The 11,909-nt window shown below is 40.2% G+C and overlaps 1 protein-coding gene and 1 long non-coding RNA gene across 2 annotated transcripts in view; both read right to left on the minus strand.

Annotated features, from left to right (window-relative positions):
• Window positions 1–11,909, minus strand: part of LOC145440848 (cell division cycle-associated protein 7-like) — a 346,780-nt gene that overhangs the window by 95,454 nt on the left and 239,417 nt on the right. The window lies entirely within an intron of this gene.
• Window positions 231–3,185, minus strand: LOC145440823 (uncharacterized). The gene is made up of 2 exons (XR_013915629.1): window positions 898–3,185; window positions 231–361 (listed from the first exon to the last, which is right to left on the minus strand). It is a non-coding gene; the product is annotated as an uncharacterized LOC145440823 (long non-coding RNA).

The following is an 11,909-nucleotide window of genomic DNA, read 5'->3' on the forward strand; positions in this document are numbered from 1 at the left end:
CCATTATAATATATTTAATAATAATTGTAGATATAAAGCTATTAATTAGAATATTATATTCAATTGTTACTACTTATACAATTAATTATTATATCTATAACAAGAAGACGAAAAATGAGCTTCGTTAACTCAAAAAAGATCCACGCCACGAGCTGAACAAGGAATACGTTAGCGTTGGCCGAATTAAAACTATTCGGTTCGTGTCTACCTTGTTGCTGTTATAGTTCGACTACACCAAGCCAGACTTTTTACACTAGGCTGTTTTTCGTGATTCCTTTGCAGCCGACTTTTACCATTGCCCACATTTCTTCTAGGCATTTTGTAAGACACCGTTTACGCAGATCAGATGACGAGGAGGGACCTAGAAAAATTGCCATTCATGTAGAAATTCCGGATTCGAAATCAGACGGACTCGAACTCGCAACCCATTGCTTAGAAATGGGAATATCTTTCTCGTATGTGTCCAAATTGTGAAACGGCGTGTCTGTAATAAGCTATTCGATACGGAGCGTAATATGAAGAATCTAGATTTATGATGAAGTATTCAAAGCGGGCGAATGTCGCTGAACCCACCGCACCTACCAATATTCGGTGCTAAAATTTGTTTATGTTTGCGTACGTCGTCTCGGGCTGCATATAAAACAAAAATAAATTTAAAACGAACATGGTTAATAAAGGGACGTTGTTCAAAACATGTTTTTTACTACGTTGCTTGATTGTCCTTTTTTAGCCATTTTTTACCAGCGAAAAATAATATCTGAAATTATAATACAATGGTTCACGCGAGTACACTGTATCGAATGCGGAGAAATATTTCCCCGCGAAAAAATCAGTGAGAGGAGTTAGTGAATTTACTAATCGCACAAAGCAACGAAGCAAAACCAAACAATAACTTACCGATTCAATTTATTGTTACCAATTTCATCATTTCAATACACCACAAGACTGCGATACAGTGAAAGACAGGAAGGTGTCGATAGAACTTGGAGTAGTCTTCGAAATGAGACACCCACATGGAGTTGGGTGCATTGAGCTCTAACTCCCCATATCCAGGCCATCACCCGAGTGATGAATAATTCTGAAATGTGAAATGGATGACGTAGATTGATGGCATCTTTTATAGTCGTCAGCTTCGCACATTTTTCAGTGTTTCCTTACTGGGTGCCGCGAACAATGATTTCCTTTCATTGGGTGCCTCGTGGACGGAAGGTTGGTAACCACGTGTCGTGTAAGCTCTGCTTGTGTGTAGCAACATTAGTACACCAATTCGCACAATCTTGTGCACATTTTACAGTGTATCGTTGTTTGCATCGCTCATTAGTCAATAGATGCTGCCAGCCAACTTAGCTTAGGGTTGCCATGCGTCCGGAATTTCCCGGACATGTCCGGAATTTCACTGAAAAATCTGCGTCCGGGAGGAATTTCTAAAATATGCCTAAATGTCCGGAATTTCGAACGCTTGAAGTATGCTCAAAAGTCTTTGGTAAGTCAACATAAACATTATTATTTTCAAGCAGATTTATGATATTCAAAATTCTTCTTCGCGCCGCGCGCGAGTTAATGCAACGAATAATGATATTAGTATGGGCACCAGGCGCCACTCTCGTCAGAAAATGCAATCAAAATAAATATAAATAACCATCATTTACTGAAATAAGTCTGATTGTAATCGCAATCATAAGCTAACAATATATATTCCTAAAATTTGTCAAGGCCGATTGGATGCTTCGGTCACAGACAGTGGTTCCAAATCTTGGGGTCGTTTGTCTTTATCTGGGGATCGCGATGATGTTGGACTTAATGAGCTTGCTAGGCCGTGAGTAAGTTTGTGCAAGCTGAATTTTTTTAGTAATCACCTTATCAAGTTTTGAGCTTAGCCACGGAACATTTTGAAGTTGGAAATCAGGTCGCGACCATAAAAAGTTGGAAAGCACCGGATGTTCAACCTGCTGGTGCATTTTATAGTAGCCTAATATATAGAAGAATCAATATTATTGACAGAATTCATACATATAATTTAACAGCCAAATGCATATAGTAAGTGCCCAACAAGTTACATCGACTACCCTATAGTGGGCCCAAGATCAGTGCTTTTTTTGGGCTGAGGGGGGGGGCGGAAAAAATGTAGTTTCGGACCTGATTAGAACACATAACCAGATAGCCGCACCGACGTAACAGTATAGCAGGGCTGTAAAACACAATCCTGACCAACCGACACGGCCCGCCAGACGATTGCATCCGGTCCGTGCAGGAATCTATTGCAGACCCTATAGCAAGTAGCAATCACCAGATTTCACATTACAAATGGCCCAATTCATGAACTATGTTCCACTCCATTCCTACAGTCTATAAAGTCGATGGGCAATGCTTTGCTAGTATGACGTCATGTTCACGGACAATGTGTTACACCTCATTTTAAAATCCGCTAGTGGGCGCTAAAGAGTGTCCGGAATTTGCTTCACAAAAATATGGTAACCCTAACTTAGCTAGAGTTGAAATTGGAGGATGCGAGGTCGAAATTCATCATAAATTGATTGCTGCCACGGATAAATTGTGACCACGTCATGTAGTTAACAAAATGACTTCACCCAGTGGTGCAAAATTTTGTTGTGCCATTATTCCTTTTTCTTCATCAATCGTTGATGACAGTCATCCGCGTATTAACTGATGCGTTTGTGCCAGCTAGCGAAATCGGATTTTACCCGGTAATGTACGCCTTCATATATCCGAGACTCGCCCACAGGATGTTGTCAGAAAGAACAAAAGTTGAATACACCATTCGCATAAAATTGAATAAACAATTGATATAACACTAGTAAAGTGAAGGAAGCAGAACAAAGTGACCAAAATATATAAATAAATACAAAATAGGCTAAAGAGCTCTTGGTGCCTTTCCTTGACCAGACCGCATTCTTTCTAGTGCGTAATAGACTAGACCAGTGGTTCCCAACCTTTTTCGACCCATCGCCCCCTATTCAAGCTCAACACCTATCACCGCCCCCCCCCCTCAATTTTGTGTACCGAAAAATGGGCAAACAAACTGTAATCACTGGCGGGTTGACTAACGAAAAACGGTCAACTTTTCGGCTCGATGTCGAATTTGACACTTTTGCAACTAAATTTCCATGGGTTAACTAAAAAAAAATAAAAGGTCAGCAGTTTGGACGCGTCATCGCCCCCCTATCGCCCCCTTCGCTATTTTCGCCCCCTATCGCCCCCTTCGTTATTTTCGCCACCCTAGACCGCCAAATCGTCCCCTGAGGGGGGGGGGCGATATCGCCCACATTGGGAACCACTGGACTAGACAATCCTAATTTGTTTGTTTGTTTGTTATTCATGGTGTTTATCAACTGCAATGGTCATTTAAACAAGGCCGATTGTCTTTATTTTGATTCCGTATCTGCCGACTTGTAGCATGACCCACTTCTAGGCGTTTTAAAGACACCGCTTGTGCGGATCAGGTGGCGAGGACGAACCTAGATAAACATCCAACACTTGGGTAGAAATTCTGGAGTCGACCTCGGTCGGACTCGAACCCGCAACCCATTGGTGTTGCAGCTGTGGAATATACCACTACGATATCTCGCCACCCCACTGCATGCTTCTTACCCACACAGTTTGTTTTTGAGACATTCATGGTGTGTGTCGACTATTATGGTCATTTACACCAGGCCAATTTTCATCATTGTTATTCCGTAGTTGCCGACTTGTAGCACGGCCCACTTCTAGGCTTTTATGAGACACTGCTTACGCGGATGATGTGGCGAGGAGTAGCCTAGATAAACTTCTAACACTTAGGTAGGAATTCTGGAGTCGAACTCGGGCGGACTCGAACCAGCAACTCGCGCTGGGTAAAATCGAGTATCTGAGTGATGTGATTCTGAATCACGTAATATGCTTCGAGTCGAGTCGAGTAATCGAGTATCACTCATAATGACGTCATAACAGAATGTAATACGTCAAAGTTCAAATATGTACCGTTCATTCCCCCATGCACAAAGAAAATGATGCCTGTTATCCATCTCATAAAAATGATACTTTGATATTTTTTCGACCATGCCGATGTCATTCCACTTGGTGACAATGTTGTGGGATGATCATGACTTCGGAAATGTGCTACGTCCAGTAACCTTCGTAGCTTCGTACTATTTGTTTCGTACGCTACGATATCGCCAAACAAGGTTTCAAGGCTTCAACAGTGAAAATTAGTATCGAAACTATCATTCTCGTTTATAAATTAACTTTCAGTGGTTAGAAGCGTATAATTTCAGCACTTGAAAAAGTCGTCTTTTACTACTCGACTTGAATCATTAAAATAAATACTCGATTCAGATTCGAGTACTCGAAGCATTATGCCCAGCTCTACCCGCAACCCATTGGTGTTGCCGCTGCAGATTATACCACCACGCTATCTCGCCACAATCCTGATTTGACTGTAATCTACATGCGTTGTGGTGGATGTGGTATTACAGTGTGAGCTGTCAGGTCAATGTACACACTGTATACGTAGGCAGCAATATCAACTTAGTCTTAATGCATACCGGTACATGCAGTTTATTCCCGCGTGCTGGAGCTTGACGTATGAGCATTTAAAGAGCGAAATGGAACTAAGAAGATCATTTTTCGTTTCTTTCCCAAAATTCATCAAGGTAATCACGGACCCCCCAACCCAGGTTAGTAACCATTGTACCAGATAAATGATAAAGCGATAAATATACTCGTTGCACATGGAATAATATCAACAAACCTGCCTATTTCCAAACACGCACTATACTTCGTCGACCATTGACAGAAAAACAGTGTAAACTTGTACTTCTATGTCGGGATATTAGGAAAATATGGGTCTGTGTCGGATTCATGCACACGCGACGTTCAACGCCATCTCCTACCAGAAGTAATCAATTACAATTACATTGTCTAATCTATGGATCGTGCGGCAGTTATATTCTGTATGTATTCACGCGCTGGCACAGTTCCTCGTTTCGTATAACATTCAGTTGTATAGGTTCTCGATCTCTTTACATATGCTTGTTCTCGTCGAATTATTGTTTGTAGAAACGAATTATTAGATATAATAATTATTTCATTGTTTGTGTAATTCTATCATCATTTTTGCTCAACTTTCTTCAGTCCTTGACGCACAAGGCCCTAAACGGCGATAGGCGTCATTCTTGACCCACCTTCAGTAATAGCAATAAAATTCAGTGACGAAGCCAGATATGTACATTGTCGGGATACTCATCCGATTCCATAATATCTGCTTGTGCCGCATACTAAAGTGGCTTTGATTTTCCTTTCACTTAACGGAATATTTGGTCTTCTTATATAGCGTGAAAGTTATGTTTTACTCATGACAATATGAAAGATGTGGAAAGTTCAAAATGTACCCTTCGGGTTTTGCCCTTTATACGACTACAAAGAGCATAATCCCATAGAATATAGATATTTTGGTACATTGACATCATACGTAATTCATTGCACTTTGTGAGAATGATGTGAGTTGATCGCGACTTCACATAAATGCAACAAAGCAGCTGAGAAACATCAAAGACATGGCCTGTTACAATTTCACGCCAATTGTTTTGTAACCCCAAGTAAAAACGTGAAACAATAATTGTAGATTGTTGGATATGTGGTTGGTAAGCTGCCCTCAAATCAAGAGGCTCATAGAATAGGAGTCCATCCCAATGAATACCTATGCAAAGACTATGATCTGAGCACGATGTCTCAATTTCATACCAATATTTTTATAATGATCATGCTCTTTCATAGAAAATTGTCAATTAAAATTTATCTTACTGCTCAAATTTATGAAGTAAGGTAGGAAAATATTTCACCTGGTTCTTGGATGGCAAAGAATGTCCGAAGTACGGGAATTGTATGTGAGGGCAATATATCCGCTAGATGATGCTATAGCAACGCACTTGCCACCGTGTCCGCAACGCAAACGAGGGAGAACATATGGTATATCACAATGTAAAATAATCGTTATTCGCAGAAACCGCATAAATTTTATCCCTGACTAGATGTTGGCACAGTCTACGAACCATAGCCTCAATGGCTATGGATGAACTTATCATTGGATATTTTACAGCTTGTAGCCTACTTTATAGTAGGGCTACCAAATTTTGGTAAAAAAAGAGGACATATTTTCAAAATTTTCTGTATTGCAATACCGGTTGAAAAGCCTGAAAAAATGGTAAATTTTCACTCCCCGTGGTTGGTTGACTAAAAAAAGGTCAGCTTCACGGCTGCGCTCCCGAAATAGTTGCGGAGCGTTACTTGAGTGCTGATTTACTGTATCTAACTCGAATTTTACCCTATATTTAAACAAAATTCTCAAAAAAGAGGGCATTTGGGCGTCCTACGGGGACACTTTCAAAAAAGTCAAAAAAGAGGACAAATCCTCTTAAAAGAGGACGTATGGTAACCCTACTTTATAGGCCTACCGTTGTAGACGGTCCACTGTCAGCACATTGTGAATCATAAACGGTCAAATGAAACAAATAGGTTGACATGGTGGTATGCTCAAAGTACCACAATATTCTAACTGAAGAAAGACTGCGTGGACATTGGTTCTTATATCAAGAAGCGCATGATGAAAAATTGTGATGTAGTCAACATTGTCAGAATAAAGCAACACGGTGTGTCTCCCGCAGTGTAGGCTACGTACGGACAATTCCAGTGTTGCCAGCCAACAACTGCTGCTCTTGGACGTTCTTTCTCCATTCTTGGCAAGCTACTTAGTAAGGACAGACACTTTCTACCCGAGAATGTAGGGAAGCATCAATCGTTGTACTACAGCAAATCTTAATTATTTCTACCATACTGCGTAATGTATCTACTGGAATTCTTCATAGGTCCAGATATAGTTTTTTCAGGCCAAAGTTCTTCGTAAGGACAGACAGTTCCAACCGGAATTGAAGATACGTAGTACAATACTAACATTATGTGGGAAAATACCTAATTGACATTCATGTTGTGAAAATGTGGTCGAAATTTAGTTTTTCAATGTCAAAAAATGTCAAAATTTTAATTTTTTAGGTCAATATATTCCGTTCTTTTAGGTAAAAAAGTCGCCCTACTTATAAGCAATCAAGTCATGGCCATGGTATAATTAGGCAAGTATTAGCCAGTGTCAAGCCCGTGAGTGAACTGGAAAATTCCAGAATAAGTATCAACATTCAATCAATTTCACGTGCATGAAACAGCGTGTAGGCCTAATTGTACAATGCACAATTGTTTCTTGCATGATTTTCGCTTGTAAGCAATTTAGTGCAGTTTCTCGAAAGGTTCCACCACTAATCAGCCATAATATATTCATCTCATCTACCCTGATATTTTTATCTTGTCTCTATGATGTCTTGGTGGAACCTTTCCCCTTGCTATTCCCTCTAATCAAAAAGATGATCAGGAAATGTATCAAAATGCCTGAACAGGAAGTGAACTTTAAAGCTCATGTTATCACCAAATTTTCCACATGCAGAAACCAATTTTCGGACCAACTGTTTGTAGTTGGGTGCTTTGTAATCTTCCTAAGAGTTTTATTTACAATGTCCTCGAAGAAAGTCTATGTACCGAGCTCCTTTTCTTAATATGAAATTGGAATGTTTCGCTCGTATTCGAATATGAAATCCATCAAAAATACCAGGTTTAAACTTCTCGTTTGATAGGGATACTAGGTATCCTACTTTGTTGGCTCAGCGGAAGATTATCTATTTACAAGTCAAAAGAGATGAGACGTATGTGCGTATTGTAGTAACGCTTTCTTAGGACAAATTTGATAGATTTTTACTCATCTTTCATCTTGGTAGAATGACCGATTGGTACAGGAGAAAATACATTTCTGTTGCATAAAAGTACATTTGTTAAACTTGACGAACTGCTATTTTTACAAACAAAGATCTCAGATCAGGTAATGTTTATATTGATGGAACAACTGAGGACCACATGAGGGTTCTTTATAGTCATTATCTATTTATGCGCAGTAGATCAGTGGTAATACAGTAATTTTGAGATTTTTTAGAGGTATAAGTATCTTTTAAGCTGGAGCCAATCAGTCTAAACTGATGTGACATTCGTAATCAGCAACCTTGAAAACCCCAGACACGACACTTCCAAATTTTGTGCCAAAAAAATTCATTTTGTTGACCAGTGTTATGAGTAGTTTCTATCGATGTTCCTGAATGACTGAATTTAACCATTTGAAGCCAAAAATCAAAGAATTTGCATATTTGCGATAGAAGAGGTGAGGCAGAGGTAAATACAGAGTAAAAATAAAAAGAATATCGGCATGGTGTAAAATTATTAATGTAGTCGAAACACCATGAATATCAAACAAACAAACCTCTAGCCTCACCTGTGATAGCGCAATTCATCTTAACGAACACAGAATTTATAATAACTGGTATTAATCGAATGCTATTGTCGAATTCGTGATTCCCAAAATCTAAATATTTATTCATGTATAACCACTGGAACCCTCTCAGAATCACCAAATAATGTGATATTCGGATTTGTTGCGTACAACGACAGTACAGAGAAACCGTAACTAGGTGAAGCGCAGATGAATTTGCCTCACTCATTGTTGGTTGACAATCGGACATTCGCAGCGCAGTGTTACAAGGCGCTATTGACTTCGAAACCGAAGTGTAGTATGACTCGTGTGGTGCGACGGTCGACATGTATAGCAGAGGAAATACATTTCCTCACTGATATGGCTATTATGAATTACCCACCCACGCCTACTCCTTCAATTCTGGGTGTGTATAGTAGCTTCTTCCGTAGCTCACGTGTGAAGAGGGCTAATGTGATAAGAAACAAGACGTCAACAGAATAAGTTACCATTATGAGTTTATTTGTAAATCTGACTCTAAAGCAGGGGTCACCAACATGCGGCCCGCGAGGTCATATTCTGCGGCCCGCGACCTGATTTTAAATTTCGGAAGAACACTTAATAAAGCATTTTGAATTGCTGAAATTGATTTCAGTATAAACATATTGTTGTTGTTGTTTTTCGAAGTAAGCCATTCTTCTGTGTCCAATATCACTATTCCTCACTAGCTAATACGGCTTCAGCATTTCATGGACGAATAATTTATTGATATGAATGGGCATATTGACGGGAAATGCAATGGCCCACCGCTGCCAATACTGAGACGTTAAAATACAACTTCGGGCTCCCCGAAAGACCAAGATTTACGAGCAGATCGTTTTCCAGCAAGCACCGTGTTTAGCTAACTCCTATATCGATTCTTTACTCCGGGGGTGGTCAATCTGCGGCAGTAGAAGGAAAATTAGGCATCAGTCGACACTTAATTCGATTAAGATGTGTTGGCGGCCGTCAATATGCAAATTCAATTTAAGAATTGACTACGAATTTTGAAAAGTAGCCCGTGACCCCGTTTGAGTTGGTGACTCCTACTCTAAAGTATAGTCAGCGCCTCACCAACCATGAACCTCACCGTACACCACTGTAATCAACTGACGATGGTGGGTGATGACGATTATGCCATCAAATTCGTGTGTTTTGTCTCGAGCCTCGGTTCTTTGCCCTCTGATTACATTCACATCTGCTGACCACGACAAGGCTATCAATTAGATTTAGGCCTATCACAAACACCAAACTCATAAATTGGTTGGACGTTCAGCATAATTGATAAACGAAATTTGTTAAATTTAGTACTGCGTTTTTGTACAAAGTGGCGTCATGTGCGAAGTTTAAATTTGCATAATTGTAGTGTAATAAAATACTTGGCTTTGCTTGAAGTTTTCGTTTTGGTTGATTCTTGAATTAAGCGTTTATATTTTGGAATAATCCGATCACAAAATCGCGTTTAAAGTTGGTGATTCTGTATAAATCTAGTCGTGGTTTTACGAACTTATTGCTCAGGATCAAATTTTGTAGTTGTGACTTCCGATGATTTTGGGCAGGGTCCATGACTAGATAAAGATTATGAAGCCCTACTTTGAGCCAACTGACTATAGTTTGTGCTTTTCATAGTGTTTGTCGACTGGTCAATGGTCACGGTCATTGGTCATTTACACCAGGTCGGTTGTCTTTGTTTTGATTCTGTATCTGCCGACTTGTAGTATGGTAAACTTCCAGGCTTTTCTTAAGACACCTCTCATTTCAATATCATTTCCTACGCATTGGCAGATCCATGACCCAGTGACATTTTGGTAGACCTTCGTACACTACAATAAAGCAGAATAATTTGCGATAGATTTATCAAAAGTAAAAATTTTCTACACGCTTCGCGCAACATGTTGTCACTCGATTTCTTGCTTATAATATTGTTAACCCTTTGTGAAAATGAAAGAACGCCTAATGTATCAGATTGAGTTTAACTATATTTGCGATTACGAGACAAAGTGTCGTTCAACATATGCGACCTTGCTTTTGCGCTCGCAGAAAGACCGTCGACTATGAAACCTATAGGCACAAAATGATTGACGCATGTTGGTCGAAGCTTTCGATATCGATATGTCCCTTGACCGGTCGCCAAATAGTCCAGTCCTTGCAAACTGAGCCCAGTGATATACAGCAGGCCCGCAATATAGTCAAGTGACAATATAATTGAACTATGAACTTCGAAAATTTTTCGCGCTTCGCGCGGCTAGTGGCCCGCGCAATGGTTCGTCAATCGAAAGTGGCGCTTTGGCTGAAAAGGTTGGCCACCCCTGGTGTATGCCAACGTATTGAAATTCACTCCAGCACATGATCGTTTACTCCAGTATTGATTTGCGAACGTAAATAGGGAAATGCACGAAAGCATGACACAACCCCACTATTGTCCGTGTACAATTGTCGCAATGTGAGCTAGTCAATACGATGTCCGGGCGCCTGGTGTTGGATATAAGAATTAGAATTAGTGATTGGATGCACGCATTCCAGTTTCTAAACATCAGTTTTGTGTACTATCCACTATCCATTCTGTCTGTTTGATACGCTCGTATAATATTATGTTGTCGCATGATGTCACTTTTGAGCGTGAGTATATTTCAATTTATTACTAACACGGTACATTGTGCACTTGTACAAATGTACAGTGCACGGCGTTAACTTAAGTTGTCAAATAGTTATGCAACGCCAGATTCTCAGTGGCACTAATTCTGTGTTTATTCGATTCGTTTGAAGAGGAACCTTCTATATTCCAGTAAACCGGCAACTTCAGGGCTGGCAACGAGTGCACCTATGTCGAATTTCAAACCATTGGGAGTTTGGTAAAAAGCGGATTTCTGGTCGCGACACGCGCTGATATTTCTCTTGCTGCAGTTACACTTGAATAATCACACCGGATTCAATTCGAGTGTATGACTTGATATTTACGAGTGCAGCGCCGGTATTGAAATGTCACACAATGTTTTAATGCTCTACAAGTAAGAGCATGAAGTAAAGTGCGTTCTCTATACGTCATCGACAGACGACACGTAGTAATTATCACGCCACGGGACTTCGCATACCCACACAAAATGACGGTTTTGTGCGAAAGTGCGACTGCCGCAACCCGTTGTTACCGACTACTGACTCGCTAAACCATGCAATAGTTTTCGATTCGGAGCCGTCACAGTAGTATCAATGAGCTTCGGAGCTGGAGCCGCATTTAAGATGGGAGCTACAGAGCTGGAGCTGGAGCAGTTTAAAATTTACGACTGCTCCAAAGCCTGATTAGATATGAATTTTGGTAGATTTTCGGTTTTATGACTCGGTGAAACTTTGGTATTGCGCCCCGGCTTTCAGATTAGCGTAAGTGTTCCACGGGTTATTAAACGTTAAGAACCACTGGTTTGGACTAATTATGTTCAAATATGAGTATTTCTATTCTGTGTTCTTATGCAGTGATCGGCATTGTTACAAGACAACTTGCAGGTATAGCCATTTACTAACAACAACAACTGGCGTGACG

This window comes from Botryllus schlosseri, chromosome 6, assembly GCF_051294905.1.
Source record: "Botryllus schlosseri isolate E-star chromosome 6, Bs_hap1, whole genome shotgun sequence".
Taxonomy (NCBI): Eukaryota; Metazoa; Chordata; class Ascidiacea; order Stolidobranchia; family Styelidae; genus Botryllus; species Botryllus schlosseri.